The following is a 26,790-nucleotide window of genomic DNA, read 5'->3' as shown; positions in this document are numbered from 1 at the left end:
TGACTCCATTGATACTTGCTTGGAGCTTGCATGTGCTGACTCACCTGATTCACAGCATAAGAGATATCAGGTCGTGTGATAGTTAAATAGATCAACTTACCTACAAGCCGTCGGTAGCGTGTGACGTCCGGGAACGGCTCGTCCAATGGTTCGCGTGGTTTGCCTTCCTTCGCCCGAATGCTCTCCCCCTTTCGCTTGAGCTGGTAATCTTCATCCAGTGGTGTAGTAGCTGGAACCGTACCAAGTTTGCCTGTCTCAGCAAGCAAGTCAAGAGCATACTTGCGTTGTGAGAGGAAGATACCCTCCGGGGAACGGCAGATTTCGATGCCGAGGAAGTATTTGAGCTCTCCGAGGTCCTTAATGTCAAAGGCAGACTTGAGAGAGTCTTTAATGGCAACAATACCGGCCTTGTCATCGCCAGTCACGATGATGTCATCGACATAAACCAGCACCACAACCAGGCCAAGTGATGTCTTGAGAGTGAAAAGAGTGTGGTCAGCCTCCGATCGTCTAAAGCCATTCGCCTTAAGAGTGGAGCTGAGCTTATGGTACCAGGCGCGTGGTGACTGTTTGAGGCCATAGATGGCCTTGCGTAACCGTAAGACCTTCCCGGGAGCAACAATGTCCTCAAGGCCAGGCGGAGGAGTCATGTACACTTCTTCATCTAGCTCGCCTTGGAGGAACGCGTTCTTCACATCCATTTGCCATAAGTCCCAAGAAAGGTTCACGGCCACCGATAGCACTACTCGCACGGTATGCAATTTGGCCACGGGAGCAAACGTTGCCGTGTAGTCATCTCCATAGGTTTGAGTGAACCCTCGGGCCACCAGCCGTGCCTTATGCCTTTCAATCTCTCCCGTGCTCAAGAACTTGATGGTGAATACCCACTTTGAACTTACGGCCTTCTTCCCTTTGGGGAGGTCAGCCTCATCCCATGTGTGATTTCTGATCATTGCACCAGCTTCATCCTCCACAGCATCTACCCATACCTTATGTTCTTTGGCCTCCTCGTACGTTTGGGGAACCCAGTGTTCATCAACTTGGCCGAAGAAGGCTTGGTGCTCGGTCGGAAGCAGCTCGAGCGAACATACGGCTTGGATAGGATGTGCGACGGCTTGACTGTTGTAGTAGACCCTCTTATCTTTCCATGTAGAGGGGTGAGACCGGACACGCGTGCTTCGTCGTGGAGCTGGTTGAGCTGGCGGCACTGATTGGCTGGACTGAGTGACATCTTCGATGACCGGTTCAGCATCAGGTCGTGTCTCGGTCAGGCTTGAGTTTGGCTCGGGCATCTCATGTGCCTCGGTCATGCTCTGGTTTGGCTCGGGCATCTCATGGTCCGGGGATATCATCTCGGGCATAGCACCTTCCGGCTCGAGCGTATGGTCAATGGAGCTCGGGTTGGGTTCTGGCTGAGGAAGGGCTGTGGCCGTAGGCGGATTTCCGAGATGGTCAAGGAGAAACTTAAGGCTGGAGGCTCTATCATTTGGTGATGATGAAAGATCCTTCAAGCTGTTCCAGTCTTTGTTATCAAAATAACCCACATTTTCCAAGAACCGAACATCTCTTGATACATACAGCCGGCTTGTCTTTGGGTCAAAACACTTGTATCCCTTTTGAGTAGTGGAGTAGCCGATGAACATACACCTTATGCTTTTGGGATCGAGCTTACTCCGCTGTTCTCCTGGCACAAGTACAAAAGAAACACACCCAAAGACCCGTAAGTGCTCTAGAGATGGTTTAAATCCATTCAATACCTCAAATGGCGATAGGTCATTAAGGACTTTGGTTGGTGTCCGATTGATCAAGTAGCATGCTGTCATTACAGCATCACCCCAATATCGCCTTGTAACGTGTGAATGGAACATCATCGACCGTGCCACCTCCATTAGATGTCGATTCTTCCTCTCGGCCACACCATTTTGTTGGGGCGTATAGGGACAACTCGTTTGGTGTAGTATGCCGTGTTTTGCTAGGTGTTCTCTGAATTTGTGACTTGTATACTCTCCACCATTGTCTGATCTAAGTACCTTAATTTTAGCATTGAAATGATTAGTAACATAATTTTGAAAGTTTATAAAAGCATCAAACACTCTATCCTTTGAAGGCAACAAAGTAATCCATGTGTACTTAGATTTTTCATCAATAAAAGTCACAAAATATTTGTTATTATCTCTAGAAAGGCATGGTGAAGTCCACACATCCGAGTGCACTAAATCAAAACAATGCTCATAAATAGTTTTAGACTTGGGAAAAATAGATTTGCAATGTTTACCAAGAATACAAGACTCACACATTGAACTATCAAAAGAAACACTTGGTAACATTAAAGCAAGGGCACGAGAATGAGGATGGCCTAATCTAGCATGCCACACACTATCCAAATTAACAACAAAACAAGATTTAGTAGATAAACTTGGCGAGGTTTTCTCTAGGACATAGAGATCTCCACTCCCTTGTCCCTCTCCAAGAACTTTTCCAGTCTCAATATCCTGAAAATGAACACTATTAGGACCAAAGATTGCATAACAATTCAAATCATTAGTGGTTCTCTTAACCGATAGAAGATTAGATGTGAAGGTAGGCATAAAGAAAGCTTTTGTGGTTTTATCAAATAGTTTCAAGTCCCCTATTCCTTTCACTGGTATTTGTTCTCCATTTGCAATTATAACATTTCCTAAAGCCGGTTTTATATTGTCAATTAGACTAGGATTACTAATCATGTGGTGAGAAGCACCCGAGTCTATGACAAGAGATTTACTAGGCTTAGAGGTAAAGAAAGAGATACCAGACTCCTTGAGTGAGGCAATGGAACGGATGAGCGCCTCAAGGTCTGATTTCCTAACCACTTCTCCATAGGCTGCGGTCATGGCTGCCTCATCTCCTTGCTTTGACGGCCCGGCTCCCTTGTCGCTAACCGCTTCCTTTGAGAGGTTTGCTTTGAACTTGGCCGGTTTGAGATGAGGGTGGAGGACCCAGCACTTGTCTTTCAGGTGACCCCGCCTCTTGCAGTGGTCGCATATCCACACCTTCCTCTCCTCTTGCTTGTACACTCCTTTATTAGCCGTAGCAAGCTCCCCCTTACCGCTAAACAAGTCAAGAGAACCTTGCTCTCTTTGGATTTGTGAACAAATGTCTTCAAAAGAGGGAAGTTTCTCTGCCCTGAGGATGTGCTTCAAGAGATCGTTGAAGGATGGGTTTAAAGTAAGAAGGAGACCAAAGATCTTGTCTTGCTCCTTTCTTTCAGTCAACACACTCGGATCGAGTGTACTCGGCCGCAACATGTCAAGCTAGGACCATAAAGCTCGAAACTTGCCAAGATGTTTAGTGAACTCCACATCATCTTGGTTAAGCTCATTTATGGCCTTCTTGACCTCAAAGACCCGAGTCAAGTTGGAGATATTGCCATAGACACCTTTAAGTGTCTCCCACAACTCCTTGGCCGTCTCGCAATATGAGTAGGCCTCAAGGATTGGTGTGTCAAGAGAGTTTTGGAGAACAGATAGGACAACTTGGTCTTCTTGGAACCACTTGGCCTTCCTCTCGCTCTCTTCTTCTACTTCCTCCTCGGAAGCGCCTTCATCTTCTCCTTTGAGGTTTTGTTTTGGAGCATAGTCACTCTCGACATGACTCCAAAGACCACGACCTCCAAGGGCAGTTCTTGTGGTTCTAGTCCACAGCAAGTAGTTTGTTCCTTTGAGAACAACCGGCATGACAATGGGTTTGGCGTTTTCCATGGTTTAACCGCTATGGACCGATGGACAAAGCTTTTACCCGGAGAATAAAGAGAAATAGGACTGAGAATCGAGTGAACAAGAATGAAGAATGGAAGAATAGAAGAGATAGGTTATCAAGAACGACAACCTAGCTCTGATACCATGTTGAAATAAGCGGAAGACTTAGAGAGATTTGAGAGGTTTAGAATGAAGAAGAAGAGTTGGTGGCGAATAGTATGAAAGAGAGTGCTAATAGATTAGAATTAGGTAGAATATACCAAATACAACACATGACAAAGGTTTAAATAGGGAGGCAGCTAGGGCGACCACATGACCTAAAATAGAAACAAAAGAAATCGACAATTAGGAGAGAGAGGGGGTAGGTGATCGGTGATAGCGACTTGTCCTAGTCTTCCACTCTTGTCCACTTGCGCTTTCTCCCTAACGGCTACACAAGGGATTCTCGATCCTTCTCATGGGCTGAAGGTAAGCAGGCCTCCTCACTATCCTCACACATAGATGACTCGGCCTTAGTGCTTCACTCGGCCTTATTGCTTGCACGTACGGACGGTACGGACTGTACGGACGCCATAGGCTTATTCTTGATCAATATTTATGGGGTTAAAATGTGTCTTAATCCAATGCAACTAACTATTTATAAGAGTTTAAGATGGATGTGGAGAGTTTAAAAGCCACTTATACCCATTTTGTCCCAAAACAGGCTAAAACCAAGAAAACATTGCATAGAAGCTGTAAACAGCTATGTTAGTGTTTCTGGGGTTAAAATGTGTCTTAATCCAATGCAACTAACTAATTATAAGAGTTTGAGATGGATGTGGAGAGTTTTAAAAGCCACTTATACCCATTTTATCCCAAAACAGGCTAACACCAAGAAAACATTGCTTAGAAGCTGTAAACAGCTATGTTAGTGTTTATGGGGTTAAAATGTGTCTTAATCCAATGCAACTAACTAATTATAAGAGTTTGAGATAGATGTGGAGAGTTTAAAAGCCACTTATACCCATTTTGTCCCAAAACAGGCTAACACCAAGAAAACATTGCATAGAAGCTGTAAACAGCTATGTTAGTGTTTCTGGGGTTAAAATGTGTCTTAATCCAATGCAAATAACTAATTATAAGACTTTGAGATAGATGTGTAGAGTTTAAAAGCCACTTATACCCATTTTGTCCCAAAACAGGCTAAAACCAAGAAAACATTGCTTAGAAGCTATAAACAGCTATGTTAGTGTTTATGGGGTTAAAATGTGTCTTAATCCAATGCAACTAACTAATTATAAGACTTTGAGATAGATGTGGAGAGTTTAAAAGCCACTTATACCCATTTTGTCCCAAAATAGGCTAAAACCAAGAAAACATTGCTTAGAAGCTATAAACAGCTATGTTAGTGTTTATGGGGTTAAAATGTGTCTTAATTCAATGCAACTAACTATTTATAAGAGTTTGAGATAGATGTGGAGAGTTTAAAAGCCACTTATACCCATTTTGTCCCAAAACAGGCTAAAACCAAGAAAACATTGCTTAGAAGCTGTAAACAGCTATGTTAGTGTTTCTAGGGTTAAAATGTGTCTTAATCCAATGCAACTAACTAATTATAAGATGTGGAGAGTTTAAAAACATTGCTTAGAAGCTGTAAACAGCTATGTTAGTGTTTCTGGGGTTAAAATGTGTCTTAATCCAATGCAACTAACTAATTATAAGAGATTGAGATAGATGTGGAGAGTTGAAAAGCCACTTATTCCCATTTTGTCCCAAAACAGGCTAAAACCAAGAAAACATTGCTTAGAAGCTGTGAACAGCTATGTTAGTGTTTATGGGGTTAAAATGTGTCTTAATCCAATGCAACTAACTAATTATTGATCAAAAGAATAAGCCTAAGGCAGCCATGGCCGTCCGTACGAGTATTGAATATGGGCTGTCCGTACAAGTGTGGTGAAATGGCCGAGTCTTCTAGTGATAAGGAATGGAGAGGAGGCCTGCTCATCCTAAGCCCATTAGAAGACTCTAGAATTCCCAAGATAGCCGTTGGAGGGAAAGCGCAAGTGGAGCAAGAAGAGTCACGGGTGATGTTTGGTTTAAGGAGACTAAGACGGGTCGCTATCAACCTTGGGATTAGTCTCTTCTCTCTTCCTGTCCCTATCACTTAGCTGTGCGGTTTGTAAAGGGTGTAGCCCTAGAGTTTCTCATGATATAAATAGGCATTAGCCTACATTGTAACCGATATTCTTATGGAACAATAACCTAATCTTTTCTTCTTCCTCATTCTCTTTGTCTACCGACATCTCTCATCACTCTCTTGATTCTCTTCTTTATTCTACAAAGTCTAACATGGTATCAGAGCAAGTTCTTCGATTCTCTACAGTCTAATCTCATTCTCCTACTCATTTCTACACTCTAGTCTCCTTATCTTCGTTTCTTCTCACTCACATCTCTTTTATTCTCCGGGTAAAAGCTTTACCCATCGGTCCATAGAAATCCGACCATGGAAAACGCCAAGCCCATTGTTTCACCGGTTGTCCTAAAGGGGACAAACTACTTGCTGTGGACAAGAACCACAAGAACCGCCCTTGGAGGTCGTGGCCTTTGGAGTCATGTCGAGTCCGACTATGTCCCAAAGAAAAACCCCAAAGGAGAGGACGCTTCCGAGGCGGAAGCGGAGGAAGAGAGCGAGAGGAAGGCCAAATGGTTCCAAGAAGACCAAGTTGTCCTATCTGTTCTCCAAAACTCTCTGGACACGCCTATCCTTGAGGCCTACTCATATTGCGAGACGGCCAAGGAACTGTGGGAAACACTTAAAGGCGTGTATGGTAATGTCTCTAACATGACTAGAGTCTTTGAGGTCAAGAAGGCCATAAATGATCTTAACCAAGATGATGTGGAGTTCACTAAGCATCTTGGTAAGTTCCGTGCACTATGGTCCGAGCTTGACATGTTGCGGCCAAGTACACTTGAGGCAAGTGTGCTAAACGAACGAAAGGAGCAAGACAAAGTCTTCGGACTCCTACTTACCTTGAATCCGTCCTTCAACGATCTCTTGAAGCACATCCTAAGGGCCGAGAAGCTCCCCTCCTTTGAAGATATTTGCTCCCAAATTCAGAAAGAGCAAGGATCCCTTGATTTGTTTAGCGGTAAGGGGGAGCTTGCTTCGGCCAACAAAGGAACGTACAAGCAAGAGGAGAGGAAGTGGTTGGTGTGCGACCACTGCAAGAAGCGGGGTCATCTGAAAGACAAGTGCTGGGTTCTCCATCCTCACCTCAAGCCGGCCAAGTTCAAAGCCAACCTCTCAAAGGAAGCGGTTAGCGATAAAGGAGCCGGATCATCAAAGCAGGGAGATGAGGTGGCCATGACCGCAGCCTACGGAGATGTGGTGAGGAAGTCAGACCTTGAGGCTCTCATCCGCTCCATTGCTTCACTCAAGGAGTCTGGTATCTCTTTCTTTACTTCTAGGCCTAGCAAATCGCTTGTTATTGACTCGGGAGCCTCACATCATATGATTAGTAACCCTAGTTTAATTGACAACATAAAACCGGCCTTAGGAAATGTTGTTATTGCAAATGGAGAACAGATACCAGTAAAGGGAATAGGGGACTTGAAACTATTTGATAAAACCTCAAAAGCTTTCTTTATGCCTACCTTTACCTCCAATTTACTATCGGTTAAGAGGGCCACAAATGATTTGAACTGTTATGCAATCTTTGGTCCTAACAATGTTTATTTTCAGGATATTGAGACTGGAAAGGTTCTTGGAGAAGGGCAAGGGAGTGGAGATCTCTATGTCCTAGAGAAAACCGATCCAAATTTATCCTCTACTAAGTCCTGTTTTGTTGTTGATTCGAATATGGTGTGGCATGCTAGGCTAGGCCACCCACATTCACGTGCTTTAGGGTTGATGTTTCCTAATATTTCTTTTGATAATTCTACTTGTGAACCTTGTATTCTTGGAAAACATTGCAAGTCTATCTTTCCTAAGTCAACTACTATTTATGAGGATTGTTTTGATTTAGTTCACTCAGATGTTTGGACATCACCATGCCTATCTAGAGATAATAACAAGTATTTTGTGACCTTTATTGATGAAAAATCAAAATACACTTGGATTACCTTGTTGCCATCTAAAGATAGAGTATTTGATGCCTTTATCAATTTTCAAAACTATGTGACTAATCACTTCAATGCTAAACTTAAGGTACTTAGGTCTGATAATGGGGGGGAATACACAAGTTGCAAGTTCAAAGAACATCTCTCCAAGCATGGCATTCTCCATCAAACTAGTTGTCCCTACACGCCACAACAAAATGGTGTGGCCGAGAGGAAGAACCGGCACCTCATGGAAGTGGCGCGGGCAATCATGTTCCATTCGAGTGTTCCTAAACGATATTGGGGTGATGCCGTGATGACTGCATGCTACCTAATCAACCGAACACCAACTAGAGTTCTTCATGACTTATCTCCATTTGAAGTACTAAACAAATTTAAACCATCTCTTGATCACTTACGAGTTTTCGGCTGTGTTTGTTTTGTGTTAGTACCAGGAGAACAAAGGAGTAAGCTGGATGCCAAAAGTACAAAGTGTATGTTCATTGGCTACTCCACCACACAAAAGGGGTACAAATGTTATGATCCGGCCACAAGTCGACTATATGTCTCTCGAGATGTCCGGTTTCTAGAACATGTGGGCTACCATGACAAGAGGGATTGGAACAGCCTTAAAGATCTCGCTCACTCACCTAATGACCGAGCTTCGAGTCTACGGTTCCTTCTTGATCACCTTGGCAACCCATCTCCACCAACGGGTGCCGTGCGGCCAACACTAAGTCAAATTTCTACCAATGGTGGGTCTGACCAAGGAGATGCAAATGACAATGGTTCAGCCCAAGATGGTGAATCTCTCGAGACTGGCCTACCCATAACCGGCGTTCCCGTCCCTGGCCCTACAACGGACACGCATGCTCCGGCGGCGGCCTCTACCGAGGAAAACACGGAGACGGCTCCTACGGACGGTACGTCCACCGTGTTGCCTAGCGTGGATCCACTTCCGGCACCAGTCCTGCGTCGGAGCACCAGACCTCGGTCGGATCCCTCCACTTGGAAGAACAAGCGTGTCTATTACAATAGCCAAGCTGTCGCTCATCCCATTCAGTCCGTTTGTTCCCTTGAGCTGTTACCTGCGGATCACCAAGCTTTCTTCGGCCAAGTGGACGCCAATTGGATCCCGCAGACATATGATGAAGCCAAGGCACATCAAGTTTGGTTAGATGCGGTCAAGGATGAAACTGGCGCCATGATCCGGAATCATACGTGGGACGAATCGGATCTTCCTCAAGGCAAGCGGGCAGTTAGCTCCAAATGGGTGTTTACCATAAAATATTTGAGCAATGGTGACATTGAACGGCATAAAGCCAGGTTAGTGGCCCGTGGCTTCACCCAAACCTATGGCGCGGACTACACGGACACCTTTGCACCCGTGGCCAAGCTCCATACGGTTCGGGTTGTGCTGTCACTTGCTGTCAACCTTTCATGGGACTTATGGCAGATGGATGTGAAGAACGCCTTCCTTCAAGGTGAACTTGATGAAGAAGTGTACATGACGCCTCCTCCCGGCCTTGAAGACATGGTTACACCCGGAAAAGTCTTGAGGCTACGTAAGGCCATCTATGGCCTTAAGCAGTCCCCACGAGCGTGGTACCACAAACTAAGCGCCACTCTCAAGACTGATGGTTTTACGCGATCGGAGGCTGATCATACTCTCTTCACGCGTCGCACCTCTATTGGTTGGGTGGTGGTGCTCATATACGTCGACGACATCATCGTGACTGGTGATGATAAGGCGGCCATTCAGGACACCAAGGACTCTCTCAAGTCGGTATTTGACATCAAGGACCTTGGGGAACTCAAATACTTTCTTGGTATTGAGATTTGTCGCTCACCGGAAGGACTCTTCCTCTCACAACGCAAGTATACTCTTGACTTGTTAGAGGAGACTGGCAAGCTTGGTGTGTCTCCGGTTGCTACGCCCCTTGATGAAGATTACCAGCTCAAGCGAAAGGGGGAGAGCTTACGGGCAATGGAAGGCCGACCTAAGGAACCAATGGACGAGCCATTCTTAGACGTCACACGCTATCGCCGGCTTGTAGGTAAGCTGATATACCTTACTATCACACGACCTGACATATCTTATGCTGTGAATCAGGTTAGCCAACATATGAAGGCACCAAGCAAGTACCAATGGAGTCAAGTCGAGAGGATCCTAAGCTATCTCAAGGGCAGTCCGGGTCAAGGTATTTGGATGGGCAAGAATGACAACACCGAAATCGTTGGCTATTGTGATGCGGATTACAATGGCGACACGCTGGATAGGAGATCCACCACTGGGTACTGCACGTTTGTTGGAGGCAACTTGGTTACATGGAGGTCTAAGAAACAAAAGGTGGTTTCATGCTCTAGCGCCGAGGCCGAGTATAGAGCTATGAGGAAGCTCACTAACGAGATGACATGGCTGAAGGGCCTACTCAAGGATTTAGGCATCGAGACAAAGCAGCCCATGACCATGCACTGCGACAATGAAGCGGCCATCCACATTGCCACAAACTCAGTCTTTCATGAGAGGACCAAGCACATAGAAAGCGATTGCCACAAGGTGAGAGAGAAGATTGAAGAAGGAGTGGTGTTACCATGCCACACAAGGAGTCAAGATCAGCTAGCTGACATCTTCACCAAGTCTGCAAGCTCCAAGGTTTGTGATCACATCTATAGCAAACTTGGACTTGTAGACATTACACGGCCATGATCAAGCTTCTCTAATCCGTGGACAGCACACTCTTTTTCCCTCGACTTGGTTTTGTCCCATGAGGTTTTCTAAGTCAAGGTTTTTAATGAGGTGCTGCTTCACGGGTTCCAAGCTTAGCCATTTCATTAGGCTAAGCTTGAGGGGGAGTATTGATCAAAAGAATAAGCCTAAGGCAGCCATGGCCGTCCGTACGAGTATTGAATATGGGCTGTCCGTACAAGTGTGGTGAAATGGCCGAGTCTTCTAGTGATAAGGAATGGAGAGGAGGCCTGCTCATCCTAAGCCCATTAGAAGACTCTAGAATTCCCAAGATAGCCGTTGGAGGGAAAGCGCAAGTGGAGCAAGAAGAGTCACGGGTGATGTTTGGTTTAAGGAGACTAAGACGGGTCGCTATCAACCTTGGGATTAGTCTCTTCTCTCTTCCTGTCCCTATCACTTAGCTGTGCGGTTTGTAAAGGGTGTAGCCCTAGAGTTTCTCATGATATAAATAGGCATTAGCCTACATTGTAACCGATATTCTTATGGAACAATAACCTAATCTTTTCTTCTTCCTCATTCTCTTTGTCTACCGACATCTCTCATCACTCTCTTGATTCTCTTCTTTATTCTACAAAGTCTAACACTAATGATAAGAGTTTGAGATAGTTTGAGATAGTTTGAGATAGATGTGGAGAGTTTAAAAGCCATTTATACCCATTTTGTCCCAAAACAGGCTAAAACCAAGAAAACATTGCTTAGAAGCTGTAAACAGCTATGTTAGTGTTTATGGGGATAAAATGTGTCTTAATCCAATGCAACTAGCTAATTATAAGAGTTTGAGATAGATGTGGAGAGATTAAAAGCCACTTATTCCCATTTTATCCCAAAATAGGCTAAAACCAAGAAAATATTGCTTAGAAAGCTGTAAACAGCTATGTTAGTGTTTATGGGGTTAAAATGTGTCTTAATCCAATGCAACTAACTAATTATAAGGGTTTGAGATAGATGTGGAGAGTTTAAAAGCCACTTATTCCCATTTTGTCCCAGAACAGGCTAAAACCAAAAAAACATTGCTTAGAAGCTGTGAACAGCTATGTTAGTGTTTATGGGGTTAAAATGTGTCTTAATCCAATGCAACTAACTAATGATAAGAGTTTGAGATAGTTTGAGATAGACGTGGAGAGTTTAAAAGCCACTTATATTCATTTTGTCCCAAAACAGGCTAAAACCAAGAAAACATTGCTTAGAAGCTGTAAACAGCTATGTTAGTGTTAATGGGGTTAAAATGTGTCTTAATCCAATGCAACTAACTAATTATAAGAGTTTGAGATAGATGTGGAGAGTTTAAAAGCCACTTATACCCATTCTATCCCAAAACAGGCTAAAACCAAGTAAACATTGCTTAGAAGCTGTAAACAGCTATGTTAGTGTTTCTGGGGTTAAAATGTGTCTTAATCCAATGCAACTAACTAATTATAAGAGTTTGAGATAGATGTGGAGAGTTTAAAAGCCACTTATACCCATTTTGTCCCAAAACAGGCTAAAACCAAGAAAACATTGCTTAGAAGCTTTAAACAGCTATGTTAGTGTTTGTGGGGTTAAAATGTGTCTTTATCCAATGCAACTGACTAGTTATAAGAGTTTGAGATAGATGTGGAGAATTTAAAAGCCACTTATACCCATTTTGTCCCAAAACAGGCTAAAACCAAGAAAACATTGCTTAGAAGCACTAAACAGCTTTGTTAGTGTTTCTGGGGTTAAATTGTTTCTTAATCCAATGCAATTGACTAGTTATAAGAGTTTGAGATAGATGTGGAGAGTTTAAAAGCCACTTATACCCATTTTGTCCCAAAACATGCTAAAACCAAGAAAACATTGCTTAAAAGCACTAAACAGCTTTGTTAGTGTTTCTGGGGTTAAAATGTGTCTTAATCCAATGCAACTAACTAATTATAAGACTTTAAGATAGATATGGAGAGTTTAAAAGCCACTTATACCCATTCTGTCCCAAAACAGGCTAAAACCAAGAAACATTGCTTAGAAGCTGTAAACAGCTATGTTAGTGTTTATGGGATTAAAATGTGTCTTTATCCAATGCAACTGACTAGTTATAAGAGTTTGAGATAGATGTGGAGAGTTTAAAAGCCACTTATACCCATTCTATCCCAAAACAGGCTAAAACCAAGGAAACATTGCTTAGAAGCACTAAACAGCTTTGTTAGTGTTTCTGGGATTAAAATGTGTCTTAATCCAATGCAACTAACTAATTATAAGAGTTTGAGATAGATGTGGAGAGTTTAAAAGCCACTTATACCTATTTTGTCCCAAAACAGGCTAAAACGAAAAAAAAACATTGCTAAAACCAAGAAAACATTGCTTAGAAGCTGTAAACAGCTATGTTAGTGTTTGTGGGGTTAAAATGTGTCTTAATCTAATGCAACTAACTAATTATAAGACTTTGAGATAGATGTGGAGAGTTTAAAAGCCACTTATACCCATTTTGTCCCAAAACATGCTAAAACGAAGAAAACATTGCTTAGAAGCACTAAACAGCTTTGTTAGTGTTGATGCGGTTAAAATCTGTCTTAATCCAATGCAACCAGCGAATTATAAGAGTTTGAGATTGATGTGGAGAGTTTAAAAGCCACTTATACCCATTTTGTCCCAAAACAGGCTAAAACCAAGAAAACATTGCTTACAAGCACTAAACAGCTTTGTTAGTGTTTCTGGGGTTAAAATGTGTCTTAATCCAATGCAACTAACTAATTATAAGAGTTTGAGAGAGATGTGGAGAGTTTAAAAGCCACTTATACCCATTTTGTCCCAAAACAGGCTAAAACCAAGAAAACATTGCGTAGAAGCACCAAACAGCTTTGTTAGTGTTTTTGGGGTTAAAATGTGTCTTATACTAATTATAAGAGTTTGAGATAGATGTGGAGGGTTTAAAAGCCACTTATACCCATTCTATCCCAAAACAGGCTAAAACCAAGGAAACATTGCTTAGAAGCTATAAACAGCTATGTTAGTGTTTCTGGGGTTTAAATGTGTCTTAATCCAATGCAACTAACTAATTATAAGAGTTTGAGATAGATGTGGAGAGTTTAAAAGCCACTTATACCCATTTTGTCCCAAAACAGGCTAAAACCAAGAAAACATTGCTTAGAAGCTTTAAACAGCTATGTTAGTGTTTGTGGGGTTAAAATGTGTCTTTATCCAATGCAACTGACTAGTTATAAGAGTTTGAGATAGATGTAGAGAATTTAAAAGCCACTTATACCCATTTTGTCCCAAAACAGGCTAAAACCAAGAAAACATTGCTTAGAAGCACTAAACAGCTTTGTTAGTGTTTCTGGGGTTAAATTGTGTCTTAATCCAATGCAACTGACTAGTTATAAGAGTTTGAGATAGATGTGGAGAGTTTAAAAGCCACTTATACCCATTTTGTGTTGGGATTTATGAGACAAAGCTCACAAGAGAGGGTAGACAAACACTTGGTGAATGAATCCCCCTTTACCCACAACAAACTAACTCATTCTCAAGGGGAAGAAGAGAACATCAACTTGTGATGAACTCCTCATAAACTAGGCTAGATAGAACCCAAATACTAGAGAGTAAGCGGATCCTATCAAGGAGAAGCACTAGTTTGAGACTTATCCTTGTTCTAGTAACACAACACTAAGAGTTTGTGTACTTAGGAGAGGAGGATTAAGAATCAGTAATCTAGGCTATATGAAAGAGTAAATAAGAAGACTTTAGGTGAGATTTGGGAAGAGAATAGGCTGCCTTAAGGGCAGCCTCTAACCGATTCCCTAAACTATCTACATTGAAGCTAGAACAAGAACACAAGGTAAAAGAGGGGAAATCGGATTCTCTTATTGAATAATGTTGTGATGTATTGTGTTACAAAATGAGAGATTACAATGCTTAATATAGGAGAACAAATGTATATGGCCGTTTGAGATAAATGAGAGGTGAGAGTGACATATAGCCGTTGGTGCACAAGTGGGTGTATGGTGAAAGGGACAGCTCCTTCCCTTGGTTGTCTCATTCTTCACCAACCAAGGTCTCACATGCTTCCTTCCTTCCCTTCTTTTCCCTTTGTGAGACATTTAACTTCTTCTTGGGCCTCTTCTTCTTATAAGGCCTTTACTTCACAATTCTTCTCACATTGCTCTTATGGCCTTGCTGACCACTCTCATTGTTCTCACGGCCCACATGGCCTTATTGGCCACTCTTATTGTGCTCACGGCCTTACTGGCCGCTCCCACACCACTCATGGCCTTACCGGCCACACTTCTTGTACTAGCAGCCTTACCGGCCACTCTCTTCTTCCTTGTGCAGCTCGGCCTCACCGGCCTCACTCTCTCTTTTCCTTCATATATACTAATAGTACGGACGGGCCTGTACGGACGGGCCTGTACGGACGGGCCTGTACGGACGGGCCTGTACGGACGGGCCTGCTCTTTAATGTGTTCACGGCCTAACTGGCCGCTCTCCGGACATGGGTCCGTTCACGGACACGGTACATGGTACCGGACACGGTACATGTGTTAGACTTTGTAGAATAAAGAAGAGAATCAAGAGAGTGATGAGAGATGTCGGTAGACAAAGAGAATGAGGAAGAAGAAAAGATTAGGTTATTGTTCCATAAGAATATCGGTTACAATGTAGGCTAATGCCTATTTATATCATGAGAAACTCTAGGGCTACACCCTTTACAAACCGCACAGCTAAGTGATAGGGACAGGAAGAGAGAAGAGACTAATCCCAAGGTTGATAGCGACCCGTCTTAGTCTCCTTAAACCAAACATCACCCGTGACTCTTCTTGCTCCACTTGCGCTTTCCCTCCAACGGCTATCTTGGGAATTCTAGAGTCTTCTAATGGGCTTAGGATGAGCAGGCCTCCTCTCCATTCCTTATCACTAGAAGACTCGGCCATTTCACCACACTTGTACGGACAGCCCATATTCAATACTCGTACGGACGGCCATGGCTGCCTTAGGCTTATTCTTTTGATCAATACTCCCCCTCAAGCTTAGCCTAATGAAATGGCTAAGCTTGGAACCCGTGAAGCAGCACCTCATTAAAAACCTTGACTTAGAAAACCTCATGGGACAAAACCAAGTCGAGGGAAAAAGAGTGTGCTGTCCACGGATTAGAGAAGCTTGATCATGGCCGTGTAATGTCTACAAGTCCAAGTTTGCTATAGATGTGATCACAAACCTTGGAGCTTGCAGACTTGGTGAAGATGTCAGCTAGCTGATCTTGACTCCTTGTGTGGCATGGTAACACCACTCCTTCTTCAATCTTCTCTCTCACCTTGTGGCAATCGCTTTCTATGTGCTTGGTCCTCTCATGAAAGACTGAGTTTGTGGCAATGTGGATGGCCGCTTCATTGTCGCAGTGCATGGTCATGGGCTGCTTTGTCTCGATGCCTAAATCCTTGAGTAGGCCCTTCAGCCATGTCATCTCGTTAGTGAGCTTCCTCATAGCTCTATACTCGGCCTCGGCGCTAGAGCATGAAACCACCTTTTGTTTCTTAGACCTCCATGTAACCAAGTTGCCTCCAACAAACGTGCAGTACCCAGTGGTGGATCTCCTATCCAGCGTGTCGCCATTGTAATCCGCATCACAATAGCCAACGATTTCGGTGTTGTCATTCTTGCCCATCCAAATACCTTGACCCGGACTGCCCTTGAGATAGCTTAGGATCCTCTCGACTTGACTCCATTGGTACTTGCTTGGTGCCTTCATATGTTGGCTAACCTGATTCACAGCATAAGATATGTCAGGTCGTGTGATAGTAAGGTATATCAGCTTACCTACAAGCCGGCGATAGCGTGTGACGTCTAAGAATGGCTCGTCCATTGGTTCCTTAGGTCGGCCTTCCATTGCCCGTAAGCTCTCCCCCTTTCGCTTGAGCTGGTAATCTTCATCAAGGGGCGTAGCAACCGGAGACACACCAAGCTTGCCAGTCTCCTCTAACAAGTCAAGAGTATACTTGCGTTGTGAGAGGAAGAGTCCTTCCGGTGAGCGACAAATCTCAATACCAAGAAAGTATTTGAGTTCCCCAAGGTCCTTGATGTCAAATACCGACTTGAGAGAGTCCTTGGTGTCCTGAATGGCCGCCTTATCATCACCAGTCACGATGATGTCGTCGACGTATATGAGCACCACCACCCAACCAATAGAGGTGCGACGCGTGAAGAGAGTATGATCAGCCTCCGATCGCGTAAAACCATCAGTCTTGAGAGTGGCGCTTAGTTTGTGGTACCACGCTCGTGGGGACTGCTTAAGGCCATAGATGGCCTTACGTAGCCTCAAGACTTTTCCGGGTGTAACCATGTCTTCAAGGCCGGGAGGAGGCGTCATGTACACTTCTTCATCAAGTTCACCTTGAAGGAAGGCGTTCTTCACATCCATCTGCCATAAGTCCCATGAAAGGTTGACAGCAAGTGACAGCACAACCCGAACCGTATGGAGCTTGGCCACGGGTGCAAAGGTGTCCGTGTAGTCCGCGCCATAGGTTTGGGTGAAGCCACGGGCCACTAACCTGGCTTTATGCCGTTCAATGTCACCATTGCTCAAATATTTTATGGTAAACACCCATTTGGAGCTAACTGCCCGCTTGCCTTGAGGAAGATCCGATTCGTCCCACGTATGATTCCGGATCATGGCGCCAGTTTCATCCTTGACCGCATCTAACCAAACTTGATGTGCCTTGGCTTCATCATATGTCTGCGGGATCCAATTGGCGTCCACTTGGCCGAAGAAAGCTTGGTGATCCGCAGGTAACAGCTCAAGGGAACAAACGGACTGAATGGGATGAGCGACAGCTTGGCTATTGTAATAGACACGCTTGTTCTTCCAAGTGGAGGGATCCGACCGAGGTCTGGTGCTCCGACGCAGGACTGGTGCCGGAAGTGGATCCACGCTAGGCAACACGGTGGACGTACCGTCCGTAGGAGCCGTCTCCGTGTTTTCCTCGGTAGAGGCCGCCGCCGGAGCATGCGTGTCCGTTGTAGGGCCAGGGACGGGAACGCCGGTTATGGGTAGGCCAGTCTCGAGAGATTCACCATCTTGGGCTGAACCATTGTCATTTGCATCTCCTTGGTCAGACCCACCATTGGTAGAAATTTGACTTAGTGTTGGCCGCACGGCACCCGTTGGTGGAGATGGGTTGCCAAGGTGATCAAGAAGGAACCGTAGACTCGAAGCTCGGTCATTAGGTGAGTGAGCGAGATCTTTAAGGCTGTTCCAATCCCTCTTGTCATGGTAGCCCACATGTTCTAGAAACCGGACATCTCGAGAGACATATAGTCGACTTGTGGCCGGATCATAACATTTGTACCCCTTTTGTGTGGTGGAGTAGCCAATGAACATACACTTTGTACTTTTGGCATCCAGCTTACTCCTTTGTTCTCCTGGTACTAACACAAAACAAACACAGCCGAAAACTCGTAAGTGATCAAGAGATGGTTTAAATTTGTTTAGTACTTCAAATGGAGATAAGTCATGAAGAACTCTAGTTGGTGTTCGGTTGATTAGGTAGCATGCAGTCATCACGGCATCACCCCAATATCGTTTAGGAACACTCGAATGGAACATGATTGCCCGCGCCACTTCCATGAGGTGCCGGTTCTTCCTCTCGGCCACACCATTTTGTTGTGGCGTGTAGGGACAACTAGTTTGATGGAGAATGCCATGCTTGGAGAGATGTTCTTTGAACTTGCAACTTGTGTATTCCCCCCCATTATCAGACCTAAGTACCTTAAGTTTAGCATTGAAGTGATTAGTCACATAGTTTTGAAAATTGATAAAGGCATCAAATACTCTATCTTTAGATGGCAACAAGGTAATCCAAGTGTATTTTGATTTTTCATCAATAAAGGTCACAAAATACTTGTTATTATCTCTAGATAGGCATGGTGATGTCCAAACATCTGAGTGAACTAAATCAAAACAATCCTCATAAATAGTAGTTGACTTAGGAAAGATAGACTTGCAATGTTTTCCAAGAATACAAGGTTCACAAGTAGAATTATCAAAAGAAATATTAGGAAACATCAACCCTAAAGCACGTGAATGTGGGTGGCCTAGCCTAGCATGCCACACCATATTCGAATCAACAACAAAACAGGACTTAGTAGAGGATAAATTTGGATCGGTTTTCTCTAGGACATAGAGATCTCCACTCCCTTGCCCTTCTCCAAGAACCTTTCCAGTCTCAATATCCTGAAAATAAACATTGTTAGGACCAAAGATTGCATAACAGTTCAAATCATTTGTGGCCCTCTTAACCGATAGTAAATTGGAGGTAAAGGTAGGCATAAAGAAAGCTTTTGAGGTTTTATCAAATAGTTTCAAGTCCCCTATTCCCTTTACTGGTATCTGTTCTCCATTTGCAATAACAACATTTCCTAAGGCCGGTTTTATGTTGTCAATTAAACTAGGGTTACTAATCATATGATGTGAGGCTCCCGAGTCAATAACAAGCGATTTGCTAGGCCTAGAAGTAAAGAAAGAGATACCAGACTCCTTGAGTGAAGCAATGGAGCGGATGAGAGCCTCAAGGTCTGACTTCCTCACCACATCTCCGTAGGCTGCGGTCATGGCCACCTCATCTCCCTGCTTTGATGATCCGGCTCCTTTATCGCTAACCGCTTCCTTTGAGAGGTTGGCTTTGAACTTGGCCGGCTTGAGGTGAGGATGGAGAACCCAGCACTTGTCTTTCAGATGACCCCGCTTCTTGCAGTGGTCGCACACCAACCACTTCCTCTCCTCTTGCTTGTACGTTCCTTTGTTGGCCGAAGCAAGCTCCCCCTTACCGCTAAACAAATCAAGGGATCCTTGCTCTTTCTGAATTTGGGAGCAAATATCTTCAAAGGAGGGGAGCTTCTCGGCCCTTAGGATGTGCTTCAAGAGATCGTTGAAGGACGGATTCAAGGTAAGTAGGAGTCCGAAGACTTTGTCTTGCTCCTTTCGTTCGTTTAGCACACTTGCCTCAAGTGTACTTGGCCGCAACATGTCAAGCTCGGACCATAGTGCACGGAACTTACCAAGATGCTTAGTGAACTCCACATCATCTTGGTTAAGATCATTTATGGCCTTCTTGACCTCAAAGACTCTAGTCATGTTAGAGACATTACCATACACGCCTTTAAGTGTTTCCCACAGTTCCTTGGCCGTCTCGCAATATGAGTAGGCCTCAAGGATAGGCGTGTCCAGAGAGTTTTGGAGAACAGATAGGACAACTTGGTCTTCTTGGAACCATTTGGCCTTCCTCTCGCTCTCTTCCTCCGCTTCCGCCTCGGAAGCGTCCTCTCCTTTGGGGTTTTTCTTTGGGACATAGTCGGACTCGACATGACTCCAAAGGCCACGACCTCCAAGGGCGGTTCTTGTGGTTCTTGTCCACAGCAAGTAGTTTGTCCCCTTTAGGACAACCGGTGAAACAATGGGCTTGGCGTTTTCCATGGTCGGATTTCTATGGACCGATGGGTAAAGCTTTTACCCGGAGAATAAAAGAGATGTGAGTGAGAAGAAACGAAGATAAGGAGACTAGAGTGTAGAAATGAGTAGGAGAATGAGATTAGACTGTAGAGAATCGAAGAACTTGCTCTGATACCATGTTAGACTTTGTAGAATAAAGAAGAGAATCAAGAGAGTGATGAGAGATGTCGGTAGACAAAGAGAATGAGGAAGAAGAAAAGATTAGGTTATTGTTCCATAAGAATATCGGTTACAATGTAGGCTAATGCCTATTTATATCATGAGAAACTCTAGGGCTACACCCTTTACAAACCGCACAGCTAAGTGATAGGGACAGGAAGAGAGAAGAGACTAATCCCAAGGTTGATAGCGACCCGTCTTAGTCTCCTTAAACCAAACATCACCCGTGACTCTTCTTGCTCCACTTGCGCTTTCCCTCCAACGGCTATCTTGGGAATTCTAGAGTCTTCTAATGGGCTTAGGATGAGCAGGCCTCCTCTCCATTCCTTATCACTAGAAGACTCGGCCATTTCACCACACTTGTACGGACAGCCCATATTCAATACTCGTACGGACGGCCATGGCTGCCTTAGGCTTATTCTTTTGATCAATAACATGGTCGCTCACGGACACGGACATGGCCTTACCGGCCTTTACATGGCCTTTCCGGCCTTTCTTCTCTTCTTCCAAGGTTCGGCCTTACCGGCCTCTCCTCTCTCCTCCTTGGTACATTCTAATACTCCCCCGCACGCTTGATCGGTGGGACACCATGGGGACCAAAGATCAAGGGTGGACTAGTGTCATCTACCTCATTAAAAACCTCAACAAAGAAAACCTCTTGGGATAAAACTTTGTTAAGGGAAAAAGAGTATAGACTCCATTATCCATGATGTCCCTTGACCTTGGTTTGCAAAGAACTAGCTCCCTTCTCTTCATGATTTGAACCGCTCCCTTCTCTTCATGATTTGAACCGCTCCTACTCCTTAGCACATTCCTTATGATCTCCATCCTTGCGCCTTTAGAATTTCTTTGAGGCTCTCATAGTCTCCTTTACCCCTTAAACAAGTGATAAAGAAGAAAAGAATAAGTGTTTGCTATGAGGAATATCAAAGAAAATTTCTAAAAGTGTGACAATTTAAGAGAACATATTAAAGACTAAAGACTAGTAATGAAGCTAAGGTAATGAATTTATGAATTAAAATAGAGAAGAGTTTAGAGCACAGCCTTTATGGTGTTTTGATGGATAGGAGGGAGAGAGTTGATCACTGTTGCGGTTTGGAATTCCTCCTTGAGACCGCTCCTCTAACCATGGTTTTAAACCCGGTCAGTTTTATTTGTCAGACTGACACATGCCCACTGAATCGGACATAACTTTCGAACGGCTGCTCGGATTGGTATGATTCCACTTCCACTGGCAAGATGACTCTGTGGTCTCGAACTTTAATGAAGAACGCGGAAGCCGAATCGCAGTGGAAGGGTTTCGTCCGAGTCGATCTTTGAGACGCTTCGGCTGAGCTTTAAGTAAAGACTTTTGCTTGTGGCCGAGCAGAATCTGTGAGGTACGGTCTGAAGTCACTTGATCTCCCCCGTAACCTTTACTTGATGATGGGCTGAAACCTCATCACCTCAGTTGAAGCCTTGTGCATCACCGTTCTTGTGCACATCCAATCAACAGTTGAAACCTTGTGCATCACCTTTCCTAAAGACCATTGTGCACATCCGATCAACAACTTGGCACTAACACACATGCTCTTGGACTGATTCATCACCTTCCACCAGCTTAACAAAGACTTGGTGGCCCTTGGTTCTAACTCCAGGCATTGTGCTGCGCTCTTACACGGCTATCTTGTAGCCTTCAACCTCGCCACTTCTTCTCCTTGAGATAGTGAGCAAGCTCCACATAATCTTCAATGCTGAAACTGAAACCAAAAAATCAATGGAACAGATTCTAAACAAGAGATTGTTAGAGATTAGAGTATAGAGAATATTACTGAAATTAAATAGAGAATTTAGAGAATTAATAAGAGTATATATGGAGAATAGAAAGTGAGAGTATAAGGGAGAGTATTGGCGGTAGTATAAGATGAATGGAGAGTAGAATAGGGAATTTGCTCAAGAGTTCTTATGGACAGAGTTATACTCTGTTTTCTTGAGTTTGCAGAAGCTTTGACAGCCAAGAGCATCCAACATTCAACAAGACTTTGGTGCTTTAATGGCTGAAACACATGGACCGTTTGGAAAATTAATTTCTCCAACGGTTTGGGACACTTCTCATGGTAGAATCACTTAAACAGGTGTTCTCCAAGAGTCTAATGCCTTCAAGGATCACGAAAGAGCATATAGAAGATGCTTTCCATGTTCAAAATTCAAATAAAAGAAGAAACACCTTTGGAACAACCTTTTGTCCATTGGTTAAAAGAATGCATCTTGGACCAACTTGAATCTATTTGACCAAGCGGGCCATACATGCTAAAAACAAGAACTCTCTCTTCCCCAAACTCGAATCTGGACACACCATATGGCCAGAAACAAAGCTTTCTCAACCAAGAACAAAACCGATTTGCTCCTTGGTTCATCACCACCTCATTTAAACCCAAGCTTTCACCAAATCGGTAAGCCTAAAGATGAGGTTTTAAAATCGATTTCTTTCACACACTTGGTCTACAAATTCTAACAAGACAAGAGACCAAGCTTACTCAACAATGAGCTGCTAGAGAATCGATTTAACAACAAAAGCAAAATTAAAGCTTTAAAGAACTAAGCTAAGCGAATTAACACCTAAGCTAGGATTAAAACTTTAACTAAGCTAACTCCTAAGAAAACGACATTGAGAATGAGTTTGAATCACCAAGAACAGAACCTGCTCTGATACCATGTTGGGATTTATGAGACAAAGCTCACAAGAGAGGGTAGACAAACACTTGGTGAATGAATCCCCCTTTACCCACAACAAACTAACTCATTCTCAAGGGGAAGAAGAGAACATCAACTTGTGATGAACTCCTCATAAACTAGGCTAGATAGAACCCAAATACTAGAGAGTAAGCGGATCCTATCAAGGAGAAGCACTAGTTTGAGACTTATCCTTGTTCTAGTAACACAACACTAAGAGTTTGTGTACTTAGGAGAGGAGGATTAAGAATCAGTAATCTAGGCTATATGAAAGAGTAAATAAGAAGACTTTAGGTGAGATTTGGGAAGAGAATAGGCTGCCTTAAGGGCAGCCTCTAACCGATTCCCTAAACTATCTACATTGAAGCTAGAACAAGAACACAAGGTAAAAGAGGGGAAATCGGATTCTCTTATTGAATAATGTTGTGATGTATTGTGTTACAAAATGAGAGATTACAATGCTTAATATAGGAGAACAAATGTATATGGCCGTTTGAGATAAATGAGAGGTGAGAGTGACATATAGCCGTTGGTGCACAAGTGGGTGTATGGTGAAAGGGACAGCTCCTTCCCTTGGTTGTCTCATTCTTCACCAACCAAGGTCTCACATGCTTCCTTCCTTCCCTTCTTTTCCCTTTGTGAGACATTTAACTTCTTCTTGGGCCTCTTCTTCTTATAAGGCCTTTACTTCACAATTCTTCTCACATTGCTCTTATGGCCTTGCTGACCACTCTCATTGTTCTCACGGCCCACATGGCCTTATTGGCCACTCTTATTGTGCTCACGGCCTTACTGGCCGCTCCCACACCACTCATGGCCTTACCGGCCACACTTCTTGTACTAGCAGCCTTACCGGCCACTCTCTTCTTCCTTGTGCAGCTCGGCCTCACCGGCCTCACTCTCTCTTTTCCTTCATATATACTAATAGTACGGACGGGCCTGTACGGACGGGCCTGTACGGACGGGCCTGTACGGACGGGCCTGTACGGACGGGCCTGCTCTTTAATGTGTTCACGGCCTAACTGGCCGCTCTCCGGACATGGGTCCGTTCACGGACACGGTACATGGTACCGGACACGGTACATGGTCGCTCACGGACACGGACATGGCCTTACCGGCCTTTACATGGCCTTTCCGGCCTTTCTTCTCTTCTTCCAAGGTTCGGCCTTACCGGCCTCTCCTCTCTCCTCCTTGGTACATTCTAATATAGGAGAACAAATGTATATGGCCGTTTGAGATAAATGAGAGGTGAGAGTGACATATAGCCGTTGGTGCACAAGTGGGTGTATGGTGAAAGGGACAGCTCCTTCCCTTGGTTGTCTCATTCTTCACCAACCAAGGTCTCACATGCTTCCTTCCTTCCCTTCTTTTCCCTTTGTGAGACATTTAACTTCTTCTTGGGCCTCTTCTTCTTATAAGGCCTTTACTTCACAATTCTTCTCACATTGCTCTTATGGCCTTGCTGACCACTCTCATTGTTCTCACGGCCCACATGGCCTTATTGGCCACTCTTATTGTGCTCACGGCCTTACTGGCCGCTCCCACACCACTCATGGCCTTACCGGCCACACTTCTTGTACTAGCAGCCTTACCGGCCACTCTCTTCTTCCTTGTGCAGCTCGGCCTCACCGGCCTCACTCTCTCTTTTCCTTCATATATACTAATAGTACGGACGGGCCTGTACGGACGGGCCTGTACGGACGGGCCTGTACGGACGGGCCTGTACGGACGGGCCTGCTCTTTAATGTGTTCACGGCCTAACTGGCCGCTCTCCGGACATGGGTCCGTTCACGGACACGGTACATGGTACCGGACACGGTACATGGTCGCTCACGGACACGGACATGGCCTTACCGGCCTTTACATGGCCTTTCCGGCCTTTCTTCTCTTCTTCCAAGGTTCGGCCTTACCGGCCTCTCCTCTCTCCTCCTTGGTACATTCTAATATTTTGTACCAAAACATGCTAAAACCAAGAAAACATTGCTTAGAAGCACTAAACAGCTTTGTTATTGTTTCTGGGGTTAAAATGTGTCTTAATCCAATGCAACTAACTAATTATAAGACTTTAAGATAGATATGGAGAGTTTAAAAGCCACTTATACCCATTCTGTCCCAAAACAGGCTAAAACCAAGAAACATTGCTTAGAAGCTGTAAACAGCTATGTTAGTGTTTTTGGGGTTAAAATGTGTCTTAATCTAATGCAACTAACTAATTATAAGACTTTGAGATAGATGTGGAGAGTTTAAAAGCCACTTATACCCATTTTGTCCCAAAACATGCTAAAACGAAGAAAACATTGCTTAGAAGCACTAAACAGCTTTGTTAGTGTTGATGGGGTTAAAATGTGTCTTAATCCATTGCAACTAACTAATTATAACAGTTTGAGATTGATGTGGAGAGTTTAAAAGCCACTTATACCCATTTTGTCCCAAAACAGGCTAAAACCAAGAAAACATTGCTTACAAGCACTAAACAGCTTTGTTAGTGTTTCTGGGGTTAAAATGTGTCTTAATCCAATGCAACTAACTAATTATAAGAGTTTGAGATAGATGTGGAGAGTTTAAAAGCCACTTATACCCATTTTGTCCCAAAACAGGCTAAAACCAAGAAAACATTGCTTAGAAGCACCAAACAGCTTTGTTAGTGTTTTTGGGGTTAAAATGTGTCTTATACTAATTATAAGAGTTTGAGATAGATGTGGAGGGTTTAAAAGCCACTTATACCCATTTTGTCCCAAAACAGGCTAAAACCAAGAAACATTGCTTAGAAGCTGTAAACAGCTATGTTAGTGTTTATGAGGTTAAAATGTGTCTTAATCCAATGCAACTAACTAATTATAAGAGTTTGAGATAGATGTGGAGAGTTTAAAAGCCACTTATACCCATTCTATCCCAAAACAGGCTAAAACCAAGTAAACATTGCTTAGAAGCTGTAAACAGCTATGTTAGTGTTTCTGGGGTTAAAATGTGTCTTAATCCAATGCAACTAACTAATTATAAGAGTTTGAGATAGATGTGGAGAGTTTAAAAGCCACTTATACCCATTTTGTCCCAAAACAGGCTAAAACCAAGAAAACATTGCTTAGAAGCTTTAAACAGCTATGTTAGTGTTTGTGGGGTTAAAATGTGTCTTTATCCAATGCAACTGACTAGTTGTAAGAGTTTGAGATAGATGTAGAGAATTTAAAAGCCACTTATACCCATTTTGTCCCAAAACAGGCTAAAACCAAGATAACATTGCTTAGAAGCACTAAACAGCTTTGTTAGTGTTTCTGGGGTTAAACTGTGTCTTAATCCAATGCAACTGACTAGTTATAAGAGTTTGAGATAGATGTGGAGAGTTTAAAAGCCACTTATACCCATTTTGTACCAAAAACATGCTAAAACCAAGAAAACATTGCTTAGAAGCACTAAACAGCTTTGTTAGTGTTTCTGGGGTTAAAATGTGCCTTAATCCAATGCAACTAACTAATTATAAGACTTTAAGATAGATATGGAGAGTTTAAAAGCCACTTATACCCATTCTGTCCCAAAACAGGCTAAAACCAAGAAACATTGCTTAGAAGCTGTAAACAGCTATGTTAGTGTTTATGGGGTTAAAATGTGTCTTTATCCAATGCAACTGACTAGTTATAAGAGTTTGAGATAGATGTGGAGAGTTTAAAAGCCACTTATACCCATTCTATCCCAAAACAGGCTAAAACCAAGGAAACATTGCTGAGAAGCACTAAACAGCTTTGTTAGTGTTTCTGGGGTTAAAATGTGTCTTAATCCAATGCAACTAACTAATTATAAGAGTTTGAGATAGATGTGGAGAGTTTAAAAGCCACTTATACCTATTTTGTCCCAAAACAGGCTAAAACCAAAAAAACATTGCTAAAACCAAGAAAACATTGCTTAGAAGCTGT

Source organism: Camelina sativa, chromosome 20, assembly GCF_030686135.1.
Source record: "Camelina sativa cultivar CO46 ecotype springtype chromosome 20, ASM3068613v1".
Lineage (NCBI taxonomy): Eukaryota > Viridiplantae > Streptophyta > Magnoliopsida > Brassicales > Brassicaceae > Camelina > Camelina sativa.
Note: the sequence above shows the minus strand (reverse complement) of the source record.